We start from the raw sequence: 22,732 nt of genomic DNA, 5'->3' as shown, positions 1-22,732 counted from the left end.
AAGAAGTGAAAGATGAGGAAGGAGTCTGAATGAGCATTCCCAGACTTGGAGAAACCATATAAATACAAAACTGGTCACATTGAATGAAATTTAGTACAGACAAGGTAGTTGTCCTAACAGCAAATGTAGAAATCAGAAGCAGAAAATTGAGACTGAAGGGAAGATAGTAAAACAGGGATAACAGTTTCAAGTATCTGTGAAGGGTTGTTGAGGAGAAGGCAAGTCTGAATGGGGAGCTCAAAGCTAGAAAGAGAGGGGGCTGCAGCCAAGTGGCACAGAGTGTGAGAGGGTAGTGTGTGAGAGAATAACAGCAAAGAATCTGAAAAGGAATGTATCCAAACCCACATTATGACCAACACTTCTTAATGGTATCGTCCCTCAATTAAAATGAAGAAACAGTCTTGTTGAGCCATGCTTTGTAACATGGATATTAGCTACATGCCAAATTTTTTGCAGGCAGTAAAGGCTGCGAAGTTGAGGAAGGTGGAAATGCTGGAGATGAAGTGACTTGGATGATGGTTGGACGCACACTGTTGGACACATGAATACAACAACAACATCATTGTATAAGCAAAAATAGCTTCAATTGCAATGAAGGTAAAAAAAAAACAGAGTACAGTGTTTCAGACATATGTTGAGGATAACAAAAGTCAATATAGTGATGCGTTTTTGGGAGGAAACAGGGAAGAGGAAATGAGGACATCCAGCATAGAGAGGGATGGATTATGTGAGATCATCTATGAGTGGTAGTGCTGCTGTAGCGTTGTTGCCTCACAGTAAGACGCTGTCCAGTTCGATTCTCAGCTAGAGCGTCTTCTGCGTGGAGATATGCATGAATGGGCGTACCTTCATTGAAGGTGGTAACTCGACACGTAAAAATCAACTACCAATCATTAGTGGACCGGAGTTCCACTGTGGCGACCCCTAACCAGGAAAAGCCAAAAGACACAAACAAACCTGTGAGCAATCTGTACGATACAGCGCAGAGTGATATTGATTTGAGTCTGTTCACATAGGACAGATGTTGGAAGCCATGGATTCTCTTTGTGAGGTATTTCTGTGGCCTTTGCAGTTGGTGCAGGTGTTTGGAGAGGTACATACCAAATGGTGCGTTGGACTCAATTACTGGCCTAATGAGGAAGGAGTACAGAGAGGTAATAACCTGCTTTTTTTCTGGATGCAATCCCTTTACTTATGAGATGAACCAAGTAAAAGGCTTTTCTGACTACCGCCGCTACATGATGGTCAAATATGAGACTGTTGTTAACTTGTGTACCCATGTCTCTCAACATAGTTTGTGTGCTTAGGGGATTGCTGCTAATGTGGTAATCAGTAGGGCCCATGTTTTTGCATAATGGTATGATAATAGATTTTTTTGCATTTAAATTAATGCCATAACCTTGGCACCAGTCATTTGTTGCTGTGAGACCCTACTGAAGTATCAGGAAACACACAAAGGAAACCAACGGCCTGTAAACTCCCAAAGGAAATCCAACAGCAAACTCAGCTGGAGTACACCCAAAGTAAGCAGCTATACAAGCAGATAAATCCAATGAGCGAACAACTGAAAGCTAAAAACTGGAAAACAGGAAAAACTCTGGCAAAACTGATTTATTTAAGCCTTAAAACTATAGCTTTTCGTCAGTCCACAGACTATCTTCTTCAGAAACAATGTATCCAAAACAAGTTTCAACAGTCCTCTTGGCTTTAAAAACTCTGAGTAATGACATCACTTCCTCAAATTGACTTAAAGGGATAGCACACCCTCTTTCCATCACTATGATCATCACACTCAAGTATTCATACAATAATATAATTCCACTTCAAAATTAGATGAATGGAATTAAAAATACAAGGATGAAAGAATATGTATAAAAATGATAATGATAAAAAATATAATAATAATATTAATATTATAATGAAATCAAATATAAACATTATAATTATAAATGTACATATTCTAACTAAAAACCTGATGCAGCAAATACAAATTCCCAAACTGCAATAAAATTCACTGCTCCATTTCTATATGTGACTCTCCTATTTACCAAGTGTGATGGGGTTCAACATCTAAAAAAATGTTTTATATAAATTATATAACATTTATGTAAAATTTATATAAAATGATTTTTCATGTAACCATGCATAAATATAAACTCATTAAAATCCCCATGTAGAATTTAACTACCTCTCCAGGCTCTTTAACTTTAAAATGCATGAAATGGACAACATGCCATTGAGACCTGGAGAAGCAAATGCTCTGAGTCTCAATTGCCAAAGCAATTCCTTCCTTTCTAATAATAATGAATCCTTCCCTTTTCCATGTCTGGTATTTATATGATCAATAGCCATAAAGCCAAATCCATGCTCAGGATGCTCTTGAATATGTTTAGCTAGGGCATTTTCTTCCTTGTTCTTTTTTATAGCGTAATCATGTTCATATATGCGTTGGCACAGTTTCCTGTCCGTTTTCCCCACATAGAAACACGGACAGGAAAAACATACCGCCACATATACAACATGAGAACTTTTACAGTTATATCTTCCTTTTACTCTATGGATGTTATTCCAGATAGAAAAATGAAACCCCGTTTTGACAAATCTGCAATATCTACATGAATTGCATGTATACATACCGGCCCTTATATTTGTACTTCCCAACTGGCCTTCCAAAATGTTCTTTAGGCAAGGGCCCTTCCTATATGTAAACTGAACTAGGGGATTTATCTGCTTGTATAGCTGCTTACTTTGGGTGTACTCCAGCTGAGTTTGCTGTTGGATTTCCTTTGGGAGTTTACAGGCCGTTGGTTTCCTTTGTGTGTTTCCTGAAGTTTGTTTCATGTTTTTACCCTACTGAAGTATGTTAACATAATTCTGGAGGTCAATGACAGCACCCAACTTACAGTTGTCCGCAAACTTGGTCTGCCACAGGGCTTTTGTCTTTGCCTGGCACTCTGGGAAGTAGATGCCAAGCAATAGTGGTCCAAGGACAGATCCCTGGAGGACATCATTAGTGACAGGAATGCTATCAGAGGTACTGCCACCTATTTTGACCTTGTGGGTCCTATCAGTGAGCCAGTAGGCCATCCACCTGATAAGACTGGGATTTATGCCAAGTTCTGTTAGCATTTTGATGATGCCCGAGTGGAGGATTGTGTCAAAGGCTTTGGCCAAGGCAAGCTGTGTGTACTGACTTTCCCTGATCCAGTGCCTTGGTGACAGTCTCAAAAAAGTCAACCATGTTGAACAGCCAAGATCTGCCCTTGATGAATGAGAACTAGGGTGGGGTCAAGTGACTTGAGATTGCCTATGTCCTTGTTTATGAGGTCCGTAATAATCCGCTCCATGGCCTTACAGATCAGACTTGTCAAGCTAATGGGCCGATAGTTTCCAGGGTCATTATTGGCACCACCTTTTTGCAAATGGAAGACAATGGCAGTTCTCCACTCTGGTGGAATGAAGCCTGTAGTTAGGCTATGTTTGAATCGGGTGCTCAATGGCGAGGCTAGTTCTTGCTGGAGATGTTGCAGAATACAGCCTGGGATACTATCATGTCCCATGAAAGCTGTGTTTTTTGCCTTGGATAGGGCCTTTAACACTTGATCTATGGAGGTGTGAGATGCGGGACAAGTATCGGGGATGTTGAATGGGCCTTTGGGGGGACAGGGGGTGAATTTTGTACAGAACCCATCTACTAAGAGGTTGGGTAAGTCAACAGGATCAGTGTAAGTGGTACTGTTAAGAACTAATTTGGAACAAACCTGTGCTTTGCCATGTAGGTATCTGACGTAACAGAAAAAGGCTTCGTGGTAAGCCTTTATTTTGGAGGCTAGTTGCGATTCATAATTACCTTTGGAGGTTTTCACTAGTGAACTAATGTGCTTGTTGAGGTTAAGGAGGGAGTTTTTCCAATTGGTAATTTATGGCTTTTTACCCTTGGACAACAGTTTCTTCCTTTTGTTGTAAAGCCTGTTGATAGAGGATGTCCACCACATTGGTTTGTGTTTCCTTGAGGACAGGTTTCAGTTCTGTTGGGTATGGCTGAGTCCATGCAGTTGAACAGGTGCTTGTATACTACAGTGGCATACTGTTCAGCATGTTTGTAGGCATCCTCTGAGGGAGGCTGTGGTGTGAAGCTACTGATACCCTGTCTTAGAAGGCTGTAGTCAGTTTTTGAGAAGTTTTTTAGCCTAGTTATGGCTTGCAGGTGTTGGACGAGGTAGACATTTCGAATAAGTCAGACCGAAGGTCTGATCTCACCAGGTAAGAACTTACTATGGGGGGTCGGGCAGCAGTTGCCTATGGTAGTGCGAATCAAGTCTAGAAAGCTATATCCCCTTATGGGCATGGAGGCAAGCTGGTGTAGTACATTAGAATTGATGAAGTTATGGAATCGTTGGGTGAGTGCATTAGAGCAGGAATAGTCCACCCATGTTATGGTGTGGTAGTTGAAGTCACCAAGGACAAGTTGTTAGGAGGTAACTTAATGGACTCAAGTTGATCCAGATAGGAGTAATGGGTGTCCTGAGGCATGGAGGGGGCTGTGTAGCTGGCCATAACTTGGATGGGTGTCTTTACAATTGTCAGTTGCACCTGTAGAAGTACTAGTGCATCATGCTGGCAAACCAGTCTGTAGGTGTGCTTGTCTGTAATGAAAATACAAACTTCACCACCCATAGTCTTCCCGACATCATTTTGGGGGTAGAATGTGTGGAATAAGACATAGCCTGGTAAGGCAGAGGTGCTCTCAGCAGCCGTGAACCAAGTTTCTGTGACTGCAGCAATGTCAGCATCTTCCAGTGCTAAGAGAGCCTCCAGTGAGTGCATTTTCAGGGTAAGGCTCCTAGTGTTAGGCAGCATGACCTTGAATTTTCTTTTTGACAAATGTTTCACGTTGGAAGCTTTGTCTGTGGGACATTGCCTAAAAAAGGCACAATGGGTGAGTCAAGAGCCTTGCTCAGAATACTGAATCCCAGGGGTGACAAGTGGAGGCCATCTCTGGCAAAGCATGGAGGCCTGTCAACCATGTCATGTCAGGCAGACAGATACTAGATCCCCTTGGAATGATACCAAAAACTAAGCCAATTGTTAAAGTCTATTTTTTTTGTTAGTATTGTGGTATCAATCTTGGTGAAGGTTGGATGATGCATTAGTGCTAGGGTCATACCTGCCTGGGACACATACTCTGACAGCTGAATCATGGGATTGAAATGTCACTGGATGAAAAGTGTTGTGGTGTGCATTATTGGTGGTGGGATTGCTTTGTAGAAGATGTGGCATATTTATCTCAAACTGCTAACAGGATTTGTGGCTCAGATGAGAACACATAGTCAGAGTGACAAGCTGAAGGAAGAGTTTAGGGGAATTTTTTATATTACTTCTCTTGTAAAAGGGGAATAGTTCTTTTGAGACATGCTTTGTTATGTGTAGCACAACTACACAGTTTGAAGGAATTATTTGGAAATCAGTGTTTGTAGAAGAATACGACCACCAGAAGACTATCTGAACCATGTTTATCTGAAAGCTGCTGGGTATTAAAGATAAGTACAACTTTTTTATTTTTGGAGAAATTGTCAAGCTGTGATAAGAGAGTGATGACAGCTGTGTGTTTTGAGTACATGTTGAGGAAGAAATGTGTACAAATTATGCATGTACGGGTACTTTTGCTGCAAGGGTTTTGATTAAACAGTAATTCTTTGGAGTATTGGTTTAGTATAATGTTTTATAGAATGGGCTTTATTTTTTGTTTCATTTTATTTCATAATTTTTCTAATATAAACTATGATGTGGGCAGGGAGCTATTAACTTGCTGCATGAGATCTTCTACTTTTTTTGCTTATTTTTCATTTATGCTTGTTTAAACTGAAGACATTATACTGGGTCAGTTTACAGATAAGTAGGAATTATCTGAGTAGTTGCTTGTTCATGTGTGTGCATATGTCTGGATTTTGTGTATTTTCACAATAGTTCTGTTTAGTCTGAGGTTAGTGGTCCAGGAATGTGAGTGTTTAGCTGTGGCTTTCTGATGAGGCTCTCAGCATACATGTTGTATAGTAGGACATGTTTTTATTTCTGGAGACATAATCTAAATTAACTGCTGTATATAAATCCCCATTAACCAAGTTCAGTAGAGCTTGTAGAACTGGTACACAATTACAACAATTAGGATTTCAAAACTTCTCTGATAATTGTTTTTTATCTTACACAGCAGTCTGTAGTCACAGACAGTCTGCTTAAGCGGGAGAATATTGAGATGTTCATTGGTATGTTATGTTTGTCTATTTATATGAACAAGTTGACCAGTATGCTATTATTCATACAGTAGTGTGGACTATAGTCTTGAGTATGAATGGTGATGCGGGAGGTGTAATGTTGCTAACCTTTTATGTGTCATATCATGTCACATTAATTTCCGATACTGTTTTTCTATTGTTTTTCCTTTTTTTTATGCAAACATTCACAGCTGTGTGCAGTACAAAGGTAACAAACTCCTCTTACATTGCATGAAAGTGCTGGAGTGGGTGATTTACTAAATGAGTATTCATTAGGCAATATGGTAGATGAGTACTTCAATTTCAGATAAGGATGCAGCACAGGTTCCCTTTATATGCCTTTGTGGCATGGTCTGACATTTTACATTGCACTTCTCTGTCATTAGGGCTGCTATGGTGAACTTCAGTTCAGTACTCTCAGTACATTACCGGTCTGAATAATACTTCACTGGTTTGTCATTTCATCAGAAGCAAAATTAGATTTCTCCAGGATACAGAATTTTTAGCTATTGAACGTATGACCGCTCACACCCCCAATTAGAGTCCAGGGTAGTAATGTATGTATGTGTGTGTGTGTGTGTGTGTGTGTGTGTGTGTGTGTGTGTGTGTGTGTGTATGTTTGCATCTTCCAGCTGCAGTATGCAGTTAAATGCATTTTGTATCTGAGGGTCATGACATATTCCAAGAAACTGGCTGTAATAATTAGTGCTGTTACTAAGAAATAGATATTTATTGCTATGTATCAACAGTAATCTTGTATAGCCTTTCATAATTCTTGTTAATGTACATATATTAATTCATTGAAGCTCACAAAGTCAGAATAAATATGAGAATCATATTATTCAGGTGTTCTTATAAAATGAGGCCCAAAATGCTCTTTTCTAAAAAAAAGTCGTATTTTATGTCATTTTCAATTGCAACAGGAAAACATGCATATTTTATGTACTGTGAGAGGCATGACTATATTGGAATTTCATAGAGTGCTAGTAGGATAATGAAACTGTGGTGCTTTCTAAACCGAGCCTAGTTTTCTCAAAAGCATAATGATGTCCTGTATCTGAAGAGGACATTGAGAGACAGGCATTTATAAGCTATCTCTGCCCATAAGGGACATGGGTGACAGGCACAGTGTAAATGCCCTATTCCCTATTCACTGGTATCGGTTGTGCTTAAACTGGGTAGTAGATGAACTCAGGTTCACATGGATGGAAAGTCAGTTTCATTGGAGGGGCAGTATATAGGACAAATATCTGTATTTCAAGCATGTTCTGTTTGAGTTACAGGCCAAATTCAGGTCCCTATACCTTATATTTCTGGTACTATTTGACTTACAAATATGTAGGAGATTCACAAGTGTGGGGATTGCAAATGCCTTGTCAGTCAGGCATAGATCATCTCTAGCAGACAGAGTATTGGGGAATGACTTTAAGGAGCTTTGCATAAGGCAGGTTTGTTACACATTGTAGTCTTTTTCTAAGGAACCTCTGAGGTCCCTCTAGATGCTGCATATGCCTGGTCAGGTGCATACCAATGGGAGTATTGAACTCTATGACTTCTCTGATAGGGTTGTAGTACAAGTGGGAGGATTACCACTTTGGCCCTAGAAGTCATGCCCTTACATATAAGTTGTTCAACATAATGGGATTTCTTCACAACTGTGACCGCCAGGGAGTTGAAGGTAAGGCTGCTATCTATGTGTATACTCAAATCCTTGACCACTGAGTCTACTCTTAGCAGTATATTATGAACATGGTAATTAGCTGGGGAAGTTGACTTCCAAAAGATACAATTATGCATTTGTTTGCACTGAGTTGAAGATCATGGCTCTGGCATCATTTGTTTGTCAGAGATAGACTTCTTGAAGAATGCTAGTGTCTGCAGGGGAGTCAGTAGTACTCCCCAGCTTGCAATAAATTGCTAACTTAGTCAGACATAAACCTTAAGCATTTACATCTATTTTGGAGAAATAGATGTCAAAAAGGGGTGGGCCCAGTACAGGCCTGGTAGAGTCTGCTCTGGAGTGGCCTCTCGGAGAGGTTGGTCTCCCCCCATTTTGACTCCATAGGTCCTATCAGTGAGTGTATTAGTGAGATTATCTTTTCTGCTTTCCTTATAAGGTATTAAGCTTTACAAAGTAGTAAAAAAGTGAGGTAATCAGAGTGTTTTATTCTCAAATATCAGTGCAAGTATATTTTCATTTCAAGTTAGGGTAGAATTCAAGTCAGAATGCCATTTGTAAATGGAGTAAGTGCTGTCAAGTTTTATAGTGTTGCAAGGTAGTGTATTTAATTCATAATGGGTCGTATGCATCCCTGTTAGGTCATTTATTTACAAACAGTATTATTTGGTTTCTGGACTGTATAACATTGTCCGATGAAATACCAAACACTGGTTAGCTTTGTCTCAACAGTGTGCTAAAGTTGTTCATGTGATGCTTTCATTGTAGTTGGTGCCCCAGACTGCATGATACTGGGCCATTCTCCAGTGCCCCACTTCTAGGCTGAACCTACCAGCCATCTTCCTATACCTTAACTATTCTGGCACTTTATGGATAAAGTTATGGATCCTAAAGGTATCCTCAGTTCTTGATCATCTGAGCTTCCTTCCTAGGGAGTTCCTTTTTATATGCCCTAGATGGATACAGTCATGGATCCTCAAAGGTATCCTGGGTGCTGAGCGACCTGTGTTTCCTTGCTTTGGTGTTCCTTTCTATATGCCCTACCTAGGATACAGTCATGGATTGCCCTTGCTGGGATGTTTCATTTTACATGCCCTTCCGGCTTTCACTTTTCCCACCTCCTACGCTCGTTGACCATATCCGATGGTAGCTCCCATGTATTGACCAAGCCTCACCTTTGGGAGTATCATCAGTGAGCACCCTCCAGCTCTCAGGATGTGCACTCCCATCCCACCCTGTTGCTCTGTCAGTCACCTGAGCCGCTAATCAAACAGAGGTCAGCTGGGCCATGGTTAGGTCTTTATCTATTTATACAAAAGGGGAGAAGGAAAACTGGGCTGTAGTTAAGAATTTAGGATTCTGCAACACCAGAGTGCCTGTTTTCATTTGTAGGTTGACCTATTTGGTGATGGTGGATGCTTCTGAGTAGGCAGTATTATTTGAGTTTCTGCTTCTTATCAGTAAAACAATTATACATTGGTATAAGTTGGCTGGTTACCACACACACGTACTCCCATGTACAAACTCACACTAGTTTAAAATACTACAACAGAGCCCACAATTCCATAAAAAACTTCCACACTATAAAATATTCACATGCATTAATATATATTATGGATTTTAATTGCACTGGACCACAAAGTACCATGGAAATGCAACTGGTAAGCTAAACCAAAGCTGTCTTATCCAAAATTGGATAGCATATGTTGTGTAAATGTACAGTCTCACCAACAGAAATTGTTAAGGTACAGATTTCACCACTGCTCATACAGAAAGTCAAAACATAGACCCAACATCTGCTGGCACAGCTAAAAAAAATACTGCAGGCCCCAGATCACATGAGCATCCTAGTCCAAATCTTGTAAAGTATGCATGAGATTGGCAGTGTAGTGGTGGTGTTTGTTCCTGTGCATGTGATGTGATATGTTTTGAAGTACATCCTTATTTTTGATCGCTTTATTTTTATATGAGGGAACAAGCCTCACCCCCACCACCTAACGTAACGGGCTTTGAACCCACTGAACCTAAACCAGTGAAATTAATTGCAAGGTTGCACAGTCCTATAGCATGCTATGAATTGCTGATTATATCCAGTTAAGCGCAATGGTTCATTGAAAATCATACATTTTTGTGTTACAAAAGCAGAAAAGTGTATCCATCCTTTTGAATGTTGATGGTTGCAGTTATCAAGATCCGTATTCAGGTCTGATATGTTAATAAATTCTGCCACTGCTTTGTGTATAGCCTCTTTTCAGAGAAATAATGAGATCTGTAAGTATTCCAAGATCCATGAATTATATATCAACCATCGTTACGGTGCAGCAGTGCTTCCTCATAACCCCCATGCCACAAACAGGAAGCCTTGTATCTTCAGACTGTCCTGTTGTTTGCATAAATCTTCATATGTTGCCTGTTTCCATTACTTAGATTTCCTTAAGTATTAAAAATATGCCACACCAACCTCTACCTGCTTCTTCCGCACTATACATATTAAATCCTTTGTAGTCTGTTTTCATTTTGGTTTATGATAGAAACTATGTGTGATATTTTTCCTGTAGCAGAACTACCTGTTAATGATATGAAGCTGATGTCATCTGAAGTGCACACATTTTAAGGTGGTGTTTGCCAACTGTTTGTATATATATCTTTTAGGGCACAATATAATTTTAAGCCAGATCCATTTTATCTGATGTTCTCTGTCACCAAACAGCTGAGTAATAATTCTTTGAATTCTTACTTTGCAGAAATCATTGTTGCATATTTAATGTTTACAGGGACATTGGAGAGACTGTAGACTGTAAAAACAATGCAGTAGTTGCAGCTGAGTGGTGAAACTAGTGATCAGATCATTCCTATAGCAGGGGTTTATGCAATGATCTGGGTTGGAGTATAACTTGAAAATATATGGACTGTAATTTCTGGTAAAACTCTTTAACTGCATTTTGAAAGTACAGTTGAAAGTCCTTTCTTGTCCATTTTTATCTAAGCAATCAGTTTGTAATGGTCTCAATGTGCACCTACTTACAATAATAGTGATATTGTAAGTTAGCAAGTGTTTTATGCCCCATTTGGTTTTAGATTTTCTTGTCTTAGCATTTAATAGAAGGTTTTATTCATGGTGAGGCAGTAATGGAGAAGGAATTTGCCAGTATCACTTAACAGGCTATATACATTCAAAATAGTGTAGTTATTGCAGCTGAACATACAGTTCCACTGGTCTTTTTGAGAAGTGCTTAACACTCTTGACATCCTTATGAGCTAACACTATCTATGGCAAATGGGACCTCAGCTTAACATATCAGCTGAAGGCTGGCAGATTCAGGAGTGTATAATTGTATTGTGATGTACTGCAGTGCCATTCATGGGAAACAGGCCAAGTACGGTGGGCAGTGAACACACAACCTTTTCAGGGTGGCTATGCCTGGAGAGGAAACAGAATGATTTAAATGTAAAAGTGATGATTACGTTTTAGAGGTGTCTGCAAATTATAGGATTTTTCCCATCAGAGAGGGAATAACTCTGTGGATGAAGGATGAAGGCCATGGATACAAGTAGTTGACATGATTTTGCTTCATGTAGCATGTGTAGACACTCACAACAGCAGACACACACAATTTTATGATTTAAGAGATCACAAATATACAGGTGTTTCACTTTGACATGAAACACTTAATTTGATTGGAGCAGAGTATGTAATTCACTTTATTGGAGTAACACTTTCAGATCACTTAAAGGTTGCCCTGTGGTAGACACCCTAGAAATGCAGAGGGGCTAGACAGTTTGGGCTGAAAACTGTTGACTGGCATGTAATAGTGTGCATGATTGTTTTCATCATGATGATACAAGGACAGATGGTTTGGAAATGGATGTATAGTGGTGTAGATGTCTACCGAGCATAGCCTTGGGGAAAAAATGAGTGGTGCACATACTTTACAAGCTGATGAAGCACATGACAATGCTGTTATAGAAGGGAGTGACAATCAAAAAGAAAAAATAGCACAACATAGTATGATTAGGAATAGCATGCATATTAGAGCATAGTTGCACTTTCTCATGTATATTGATTATTTATTTATCCATTTATTGACATTTAAAGAATATAACATTGTACAATCTCAATAATATAGTCAAAAAACAGATGGAGGTACCCTTGAGGTTAGCATCCCCCTATAACAAAGTGAATGTAACATTTGTACTGAAAACAGAATTTTGCTCTAGACAGGATGATAGGTAGTAGCATATTAAGGAATGGTTATAATGCTGTACTGACCATCATTATTTTATAGAAAAGGTTTTACAATGTGTGCTATATATCTTATGTAATGTCAGTAACATTGCATTATTACATGTCCTACTTTACGCAGTACACACCCATGCCTGGAGAGTGGTGTCCTGTGAAAAAAACATCAAAAATGGCAAATGTATGAGAATTTCCAGACAGAAATGTATGCTATGTTTCCTTCAACACCTGCATAAAACCTTTATTGTGTATTTTAAAGACTTAAATATTACGCCAAACAGCATAGACAAATCAAATTCTAAAAAAAGAAAGGCTTTTAATTTTGCATGAAAAGTGAAGTCCAGTCCTTTGCACTAGTTGTAGTTGTGTTTTTGTCCCTCAAAATCTCACAATTTCAGAAATAGTCCCACTGTGGGGATTTGGGGATACAGCAGTCCTACAGTGACACTGTATATAATTGTGCAAAAGCAGTATATGAAGGGAGGCAACACACATAGAAGGAAAATTATTTATCTTGTGTTGAAAAGTATAAGGTAGTGAACAGTTTAGGATACTAGTTGTGTCACTGCTCTGACATTGCCATCATGTGATAAAGTTGGCATGGCAACAACAGTTTGAAAAGTGTCATGCAGAACTAAAGGCTGTCAGACAGGGAATTAGCCACTCATCAACCATTGCAGACAGATTGGTAACAAACCCACACTTTATCATTTATGTTACTGTCTACATATAACAGTGGAATCAGACACAAATGCATACAGTTGTAAGGCACAAAGAGAAAGAAAACTGCTTAAGATCATATTGTACAATGCAGAGAGCAAGTCAGCAAGATGCATCATGTATAGTAGGAAATCTACAAGGACAGCACAAAATAAAATATAAAATTAAACAAATAGATGACTGCATCTGCCATACCTCTCAAGTCTCCAGACATTTGCAGAAGGAACCATTTTTCATGTGATGTTTTTGGCCTGTTCCTCATAAAATGTATGGCTTTCTGTCAAAGCACCAAGGATCAAAGTAACTAAAGAATAACAACATACTTTTGAGTTCAGACTTCCTATCCTTCAGAAAACACATGCTAACACAAATCCTGTTATATTAGCAGCTTTTGGAGTTTATGTGGGCAATATAGACTAGAAAACGAATGGAATTCAAGACACTGATGTGTGAACCTTGTATCACACATATGCTTTTTTACAGAGCTACCAGTAGGTCAGTAAACCATCAGACTTTCTAGTATTCAGGGATCAAGAAACAATGGAATATGAAAAAAAAAGAGACAAGACTGTTTCTACTGCTGTTAGAAAATTGAATCATTCAGATGCTTTCTACAGAAGTCTGGGCATTTGTCTCATAAACTTATTGTATTTACACAGCATTCAGAAATTAACACAAAATAAAATAAGAAATGAAATTATCAGAAAACTGTATTTACCAGTGTTTTAACTTTGCATTACTCATATGCCTTCCTGCAGAGGTTGTGGCAAGACAGGTTATTAAATTCCTGAAAAGCTAGTTTTCTCTGAGGATTAACAGCACAAATGAAACTAATGAATGCCCCTTGCCTCACTGAGAGGTGTTGTGAGTACAGCTACAATGTGAGACTGAATCTGACTAACACCTCTGAAGCTTCCTGTAAGCACCCTTCCCCCAACACCCAGACTGAAAATGTAAACAAAGACCAGGATCAAAACAAAAAATCCGTGGGACTGTCCCTTTAAAACTCTGTAGACTCTGCTGACAAGTACAGCATACTAAAAAGACGTGAAGGGAAGCGCATCAGTAAGGATTCCCCTTAACTTCCTGTGTGACTGTGTAAAGGGCTGTTCTAAGACTCAACACATTACAGGGATGATAATTTGTGGTTAAAACGGCTCAAGGCCTGCATTCTAGGTGAGTAAAGCTTCACTCTTGTTGAAAAAACATTCTAATGAGCAATTTGAAGTAAAAACCTTTGAGTAAATTTTAAAAAAGCTCTAAAAAGGTAGTCACAATTATCTGAGGTATTTGCAAGTGAAAAAATGGCCATGAATGTAAAACATTGTTACTAGTTACAGAAAGCATATTTTAAAGAAAAAAGGACTATTAATAAAGTTTTAAGCCTAAAACTAAACAAGTACAATATTTGAGTATATAAAAAACACTGTAGGAAGAAATAGCACATTTTAAATGTTAGTTATTTACACTGAAAGCACAGACAGTTACTGACATCTAGTGGAGATTAGTGTGTAAACCCAGTGCTAACAAGGCTTTAAATTAACACTGAAAATAAAAGAGAAAAGTCATTTACCTATTATACTTTGAATGGTTGATTTAGTGAAGTAGTCTGGAATTTATTATGTATATATATTTTAGCAGTGGAAGTTGCTGAAACATTCATTAATTATAAACTGCGTGAAAATTAGAGTGAGAAAAGAAATATTGCATGCATAACATATGCATTATTTGGCATTAGATGATTTGAGAAATTTTGTAGTATTTGGAGGTGTGGTGTCAGTTTTCTGTTTCTTCTTATTCATCTCAGTTTAGTTATTCTTTTCTGATAATCTTTTTAAGCTTTGTGAATTCCAATCCATATTCTCGGGAACAGAGATGATGTCATTGTTTTTAGTAAAGGAAGAGATTTCATCCAAATTATTAAAGGTTCTCACTTCATTAGAGAGGTGTACTTTAACCCGAGCTGGATAGATAACGTGCTTTTATATTGTTTTGTTTGAGTAGTTTGACAAGGGGGCAACATTTCTTTCTCATGTCTAAAACTCTCATAGAGTAATCATTATCAAATCTTATTTGACTATCTTTAAACTTTAATGGTGCTTCCCTCCATGCAGTTTTAAGGACAAGCTCTTTGTCAATATATGAAAGAAATTTTACCACAATAGATCTAGGAGGTGATGATGCTGATGTAGTGACTGGTTTCCCAATGGCTCTGTGAGCCCTTTCTATACCATACAAAAATCCTTCCTGTATGCCTAAAATTTCAGGGACCCATTTGCTCAGGAATGCAACCTTGTCATCTCCCTCAGTTTTCTCAGGAAGTCCAAAAATTCTGACATTATACCTTCTTTCCCTATTTTTCCAGGTCATCCAGTTTATTTTGTTTTAAAAGAAAGTCAGTTTGGAGTTCCTCTTCCTATAATCTGCCATCGATGTCAGATAATGCAGTTTCAGTATCAGAGATTTTAGTTTGGTGCTGCTGCAGTAATTCTTTAAAAACTTCTGTTTGTTTGAAACAGTTCGCCTTTAGGTTTTCTAAGTTTAGTTGGAAACCATCCATTTTTAAAGAGACTTCTTGCAGGGTGGATGTCCTCAGCTGCATTTCCTTTCTCAAGACAGTGTCAAGAGTCAGATTGTTTAGATGTGCTCATTTCTGTGATGAAAAAAGTCTCCAGTAGATTTGACAGGAAAATGTGAAAGATAGTCCACCAAAGTTCAGATACGCTTAGAGGAAGTTGTTAAGATTAGATTTCAGTAAAAAAACAACTCTGGAATCTAAGTATTTTCTTGTCTAAACATTTGATCATGAAGAGCTCTGAAAAGGTGCCGTTAACAGTTGGCCATCTTAGCTCTACCTCCTCACTTCTTAAGTTTAGTAGTTTACCTTACTGCTGTGCAGTTCATTTTCAAAGTTGTAGCTTCATTGTTTCTTTGTTTATTCAGTTAGGTAGGTCTGATGTTTTCGTGTCATGGATTAGGATAGCTGTGATGCCCTAAACTGGTTAAATATATGTACGTACATTTCAGATTTATGTAGGCATTGTAACTGTAATGGATGTCATTCTCAGTATACAGTTTGGCGATGCTTTGGGTAGCACGTATTTTAAATACTTTGAAGGATGTTGAGTAGGTTTGTATTTCTGGCTTCAGTGTATAATGCAACATTGTATTATAATCTACTGCAACAAAAAAAGCGTTAACAATTACAGAGATGCACCAAGTTTCAGAAGAAGCTGAAGCTATGAAAAACTAGTCTAAGTCAGATTGTCATAATTTAATTTCAGTTATTTGATAATGAGTTGACATTTTTTATGAATATTCAGCCATCCATTCCTTAAGACAGAAAAATTCTGGTAATTGTTATCATTAGCTCTAATAAAAGAGTAAAGTGGGGCTGGAATGTACTTTTGCATGAAGTTTAGCTACTCAAGGGATTGTGCCCTTAATCTGGAATACATACTGTAGGGACAGTATGGTTTTCTGTTAAGTACTTCGTGTGTCACATTGTCATTTGCACAGACATTATAAGTTGGGGGTATCTTTGTAGTTAGTGTTGCTGCCAGTCTCTGGATGGCTTGTTTGACTTGAAATTATGAAATCTTTAAAATTGGTAATTAAAGACTTTGAAGCATATCTTTTAAGTAAACCTGTCAACCCTGTTTACTTGTGTGCAGTTTAATTTCTAATAAGGTGTTAATTTCTCTGAGTTTAGAAGTAGTTGGAAAGTTCAGATTAGGTCTTCTGTGATTCAGTTTGTAGTACTTGCTGTTAAAGGAAGGCAAATTCAAGAATGTGTGCATACAGAAATATAATATCCCCCAAAAGTACAGGAAAACATTTCCCTTAAAATAAATAACCCCTGTTCTAGAATATGTGGTTTAATTCAAATTAGTCAAATAAAACCATATGCTAAAGTGTGTGTACAGGTTCATAGTTTCTAAAACAAGTGCTCAGGTCCTAAGCCTGACTAGGAGCACTGACTGCTTACACTTATAACTGCTGTCACCCATCTATTCCTCCTGTCGTAACTTAAAAAATTTAAGGTCTTGGTCATCTTCAGTTCCAGAAGGAGTGTGTTCCAGTTTATCTCTTTATTGTCATGCTAACTGAGATGCAAAGTTTGGCATTCTCATGCCTGTGACTTGTATGTGTCTGCAGTTTTAGTGTAATTCTGTATGCTTCATCATTGAAAACTCATTAGGCTGATCAAAGTTTCTCTTGTAATATGGGATAGGTAATACTGAAGAAGTCAGCAGATTTCAACCTTTAACAGTATGTGATATGTCTAATTTTTCAGAATTAACCTCTTAAGGAATTTATCTAAGTTTGATTATACATACAAAAGGAACAACTGTACTACAGCACATGTCTTATTAAAGTATTGAATAAATATTAATATTCCTGTACCTCTTGCAGACATATTTATCTAACCCTCCCACATGCCTTGTATTTTGTGCATGATTTTTAAAGGTAATGTCACTGATTGTGATCACAAGTTCTTTCATAGTAATGACTTGTTCATGCTGCATGTTATCCAGTGTTACTTGGTGATTACATGTATATTTGCTACCAAATATATATTTACTCTTCTTAACACTAAATTGCAATCCTAAATTGGTTGCCCAGTTTGTACTTTCCACTAGATATTCATTTAGCCCATGTCTCTGCATCTGATAAAATATTTTCTATTTTTCATTCATCTGCATATTTTTATATCTAGCATAGTTTAGAGTTTGGAAAGGAATGAAACATTTGGATAAGTAATTGAACCTCCTTTTTTTTGACTAGCCAACAATTATTTCACCCAACTTATTTTATATGGTTTGATTTTATGAGGAATCATAGTTTTCAAAATATCTCTATGGGGTAATATAGCAGAAACATTTGCAAGGTCTAAATAAATTTCCATGACCTTGAATCCATGATTGTTAGTCAAGCTTACTGTATCCTAAAATTCCAAAAGATGTATCATTGTTAAATGTTCATTTGATAGTCCGTGTTGGTTAATATATATATATATATATATATATATATATATATATATATATATATATATATATATATGTAGGGCGTAAGATTTTAATATAGTCATCAAGTCTGGTAATCATTCCATAAAAACATTTACTCCAAATTAAAGTTAAACTGATGTCTGTTGTTACGAGCCTCACTATTTGAACCACTTTATAGAAAGGAATAGTCGGTGATTATTTCCTCTCTCTTAGCACATATCCTTCATTGAGTAATAAATTGAAAATGAACTATTCTCATATTGTGAACTAGAAATGTGGTCTAAGCCCATACAGCAAGTTCTTTTTAAATCTCCCTTAGTAGGTTCTTGGTGTATTTTAGGAAATAATATATTGTAAATATTTAAATTCAAAGGTGTGGTATTGTCAATCCAATACATAGATGTAATTATTCTAAAAGGCTTTGTCCCTACCAAATGGCACACTGCTACAGTCATTCCTCTTCATAAAGGGGGAGCGACTATGACCCTGGGAATTATCGCCTCAACCTGACAAGTCTGATATGTAAAGCTATGGAGCGCATCATCATGGACCTGATTAACAAAGATATAGGAAATCTCCAAACTCTAGACCCCACGCAATTTGGCTTTGTGAAAGGGAGATTGTGCCTGCTCAACCTGGTTGGCTTCTTTGAGTCAGTCACCAGGGCTCTGGATGAAGGTAAGGCAGTGCATACAGCCTACCTTGATCTGGCCAAGGCCTTTGATACCATTCCTCACTCTGGAATTATTGATAAACTCACTAAACTAGGCATCAACCCCTATATCACTAGGTGGGTCACAAATTAGCTCACAGATAGAACACTGTGTGAAAGTAGCGGACTCTGTCAGACTGCCGACCAGTCACAAGTGGAGTCCTACAGGAATCGGTCCTGGGTCCTCTCCTGTTCAGCATCTACTTCTCAGAAGTCCAGGCCAACATAAAGGGACTCTTGGCTGACCAAGTTTGCAGATGACTGCAAGCTGGGAGCCATTATTAACTCCCCAATTGATGCAGACATCCTACAGAAAGGCCTCAATGAGACCAATGACTGGTGTCAAAACCATAGCCTTAAGCTTAACGCAAAAAAATGCATCATCATCCCCTTTGGTACAAACTAAGTTCCCATTAATTACCACATCGATGGGAGTGCACTGAACACTGAAGGCGTTATAAGAGATCTGGGGACGCGATCTCCCCTTCGACCACCACATTGCCAATGTGGTCAGAAAGTCCTTCTATGTGGTACATCTTATTACCAAGGGTTTTGCATCCAGGAAGAAAGAGGCCATTGTTTCTCTCTACTGTTCCCTCATTAGACCAGTCATTGAGTATAATGCTCCATTTGGCATGTACCTCACTAGACATCTGCAACAGCTGGAGAGGCCACAGAAGTACCGCACGAACAGGATCATAGACATTAAACACATGTCCTACACGGACAGACTCAAAAGACCCCAGCTATTCTCTGTCTCATATCGCCTGCTTAGAGGCGATCTCTGCTTGACTTACAAAGCCATGTCTGACCCAGCTGTGTTAGAAATGCTGCATCTAAAGAAATCCCAATCCCTCTGCACCACACGCTCCAGAGACCACAACCTCATTACCACAATCAACAGAACATGCTGGAGGGATAGGTTCCTCATCTAGAGCCTGCCCATGCTCTGGAATAGACTTCCCATACCTATCAAGCAGAGCACCTCGCTGACCTTCTTCAGGAGAAATCTTGATGAGTGGATGGGTAATAGAAAGTTCACCCCAGGGATCACTCCACTGGCTCTACTTGATAGAGGCACTGGGAACTAACGTAGGGCGGCATGATGCCAGGGCACTTCTATGCGCTAGGCTTGTAAATGCTCCAGGGCCATTAGTCTAGTACACATCTATGAACCTATGGTTGGTAAAAATATGCCTGACCTGCGTATAAAACTAAAGGGACTAAAACATTTTTACTGTTTGACTCTTGCTATCCATATCCATAGGAAAGAGCTTCCAGTTTCTCAGTTTTTGAGTTATCTTTTTTATTTACTTTATTCCTACGTATCTTTAGTTGCCATGGCAGAATTCATGTGTGGGTACATAGTTTACAACTATGGCCTTTGTTTTATCTTCATTAATTTTATTTCCCAAAAAACTTGGAACTGTCTCAGAATGTTTCACAACGCTGAGATGTCCTTTTCTGTTTTTATCAGGTACAAAATAATATTGTCTGCAGATATGTCAAAATTTTGTGATTACCATACCAATTATAGCCTTGAATTTTTGAGTCCCTTATCTTCTTTGCCAATGATTCTAAATATAACACAAATAATAAAGGGGAAAGAGGATACCACTGCCTATTTCCTCAGTTCGGACACAACTTATTAGATTGAAACCCTCCCACATTGAGTTTTGCCTCTGATCCCTTGTATATTTTCCTATTTTTTATTTATTTATTTACTTAATTTATTTATTTAACAGTTGTTTACTGGGAAAGTTCGACTTAGAACAAAGTCAGTTTTCAGCGGAGGCCAGGGGAGAAGTGCTGCAGATGCATATCTTTGTAATGGGGAGGAAACTGGAGCACTTAGGGGAAACCCAAACGAATGCAGGGAGGACATGCAGACTCCATACACAAGGCACTCCAGTGGAGAATCAAGCTGAAGAACCTCTTGCTGTGAGGTGACAATGCTACCGCTGCACTACTGTGCCATCCTTGTTATTGTATCAGGGAATGCAAATGTTTTCATTGCCTAAATAAAATCCCAGCTGACTCTGTCGAATGCTTTCTCTGCATCAAGACCCACCAGCAGCAGTATTTTCTTGCATTCTGCTTCCCTGTGGATCATCATTGTTTTGTTGCCTTCCCTCCACAAAATCATATTTATTCATATCTATTAATTTTGGCAACATCTTTGCCATTCTTTTAACCATTATAGACATAAACACTTTAGAATCATGGTTTAGAGTCAAAATGGGCCTTTATGAAGCTGAGTCTGCTGGATCTTTACCATCTTTAGGTATTACAGCCACCAGAACTTTTTTTTTCCCGAGATGTTGGTGCCTTCCCTCCAGAAAAACATATTTATCTATATCTATCAATTTTGGCAACATCTAAAAGTTTTTGTGCTCTGGAGTTACCAAAAACAGTTGCTTATCCGCAATCTTTCTAAACTTGTGCATGTTATCAATGTACTCCCTTATTTTCTCTTTAACACTCTGGAATTGTGCCATTAACTTTTGTCAGCCCTTGAAAATACTTAATTCCTTCTAACCATATATGTTTTTCTTTTATTTCTGCCCTATTTTTAAACTGCACTTTCATTGTATCCCACGTGCTAGCCATAGCCTCTGGAGTACTTTTTATCTTCCCTAATAAGTCCAAATAATTTCTTATTCTTTAAATCCTTCTCTTTTTAGTAGGTAGGGTCGGAAGCACCATTGTCTCATTTTTAGTTCATTTCCCCGCATTTTTATCTTAGTTATTATTTGCAGCATAATCTGAAATAGTTATTGGATGTGTGTAAAAGCTGTCAAATGCACACATTCCTATGAAATATAATTTCTGTATGATCTAGCGCCATTACTGTATCTTGGGGAATATGTGAATTTTCTCCTAGTTTCTGCTATTCAATTTATGTCTTCCATACCAAATATTTTCATAAATGAATTGATTTGTGAAGAAATGTATTATATTTTACCTTTTAGCCCCCCCAATACATCCTAATTGTTACAAATCAAATTCCATTCCCCGCCAATAAGTAATATTTCTGGCTGAAAGCTGATTATTTCTTGCAAATTTTTCTTAAGTTCCGAAATAGCAATTTTAGATATAAATACATGCCGGCTTAGTCCTCATCCCTTGCTAGTAGCGCCTTACTATCACAAGTCTACACTATCTTTTTTCCTCTTGTATCACTCTTGGACCTTCTCTAGTAATTAATAAAAGTACTCCTCTTTTCCATTGTCCCTGATATTTTGCTGAATATTCATCCTGAAATCCTTTTTTTATCAACTTCTCATGCTCATGTCTTTATAAATGAGTCTCCTATAGCTTTGCTGTTTGCACTCTGCATTTCTTAATATAATTAAATATTCTTTCCTTTTTGTCTTTACCTGTGTGAACATTCTAATTCTAAGATAATGTGGAAAGTGTCACCGTCATGATCTTTATTCATACCTATTATATATGACACCTTTTTTAAGTGTATATTGACAGGTTTTGTGATACATGAACCCACTAATTTTTGGCAGGTAGATCCCTTATACAGTTTTTCTTAGAATTTCATATTTTACAAGACGTTTTGTTTTAATGAAACCCTCAAACAAAAAAACAAACACACCCCAGAACACCCCACAACCTGTTAACATAATACAAACACCCAAAACTATGTACGTCAACAAGTAATGAAGTTTAACCCTCCTAATAGGAACAATTGTCAAAGTGTGTTATTGTACTGATTACTTCTTAGAACTGATGCTGATTTTTATTGGAAATTTTATTTTAAAAGTGATCATGCTGTGGTCAGATCTTCTAAGAGTTTCTGTAATATTTAGTCATGTCATTTTGGTGCATTAGTAAACACCATGTTCCATGTTCAGTATAGTATTCTGTCTAGCTGATACTTCAACTTCTAAGTATTTAAGTTAGCTGTGTTTCAGAAGAATAATTTCCTGTTAGTGTTTCACATTTTGTATCTGGGAAATTAAAATCTCCCAGAAGAAAAGTTGGCTGATTGCTAACCTTATGTTTCCCTCCGTTGTGCAAAACTGCAACAATATGGGTATTCTGTAGCTCTCTAACCCTTGTTCTGTTCAGTATTGCCCATGTTTCTAA

At 37.9% G+C, this 22,732-nt stretch overlaps 1 protein-coding gene across 4 annotated transcripts in view; it reads left to right on the top strand.

The window, feature by feature from the left end:
* Positions 1–13,993: 13,993 nt before the first annotated feature.
* Positions 13,994–22,732, top strand: part of ZHX1 (zinc fingers and homeoboxes 1) — a 496,423-nt gene continuing 487,684 nt past the window's right edge. For 2 of the 4 annotated variants that reach the window (XM_044066582.1, XM_044066579.1), the window contains exon 1: positions 13,998–14,086. The gene's annotated coding sequence lies outside the window, so the exon portion shown is untranslated. Of the gene's footprint in view, positions 14,087–22,732 lie in introns of all 4 variants that reach the window. The other 2 variants (XM_044066580.1, XM_044066581.1) reach the window with 2 other exon arrangements.

The sequence above is a fragment of the Protopterus annectens genome, chromosome 3.part1 (assembly GCF_019279795.1).
Source record: "Protopterus annectens isolate FY-2018-M chromosome 3.part1, PAN1.0, whole genome shotgun sequence".
In the NCBI taxonomy this organism is placed as follows: Eukaryota; Metazoa; Chordata; order Ceratodontiformes; family Protopteridae; genus Protopterus; species Protopterus annectens.
This window is presented reverse-complemented; position numbering and strand designations above follow the sequence as displayed.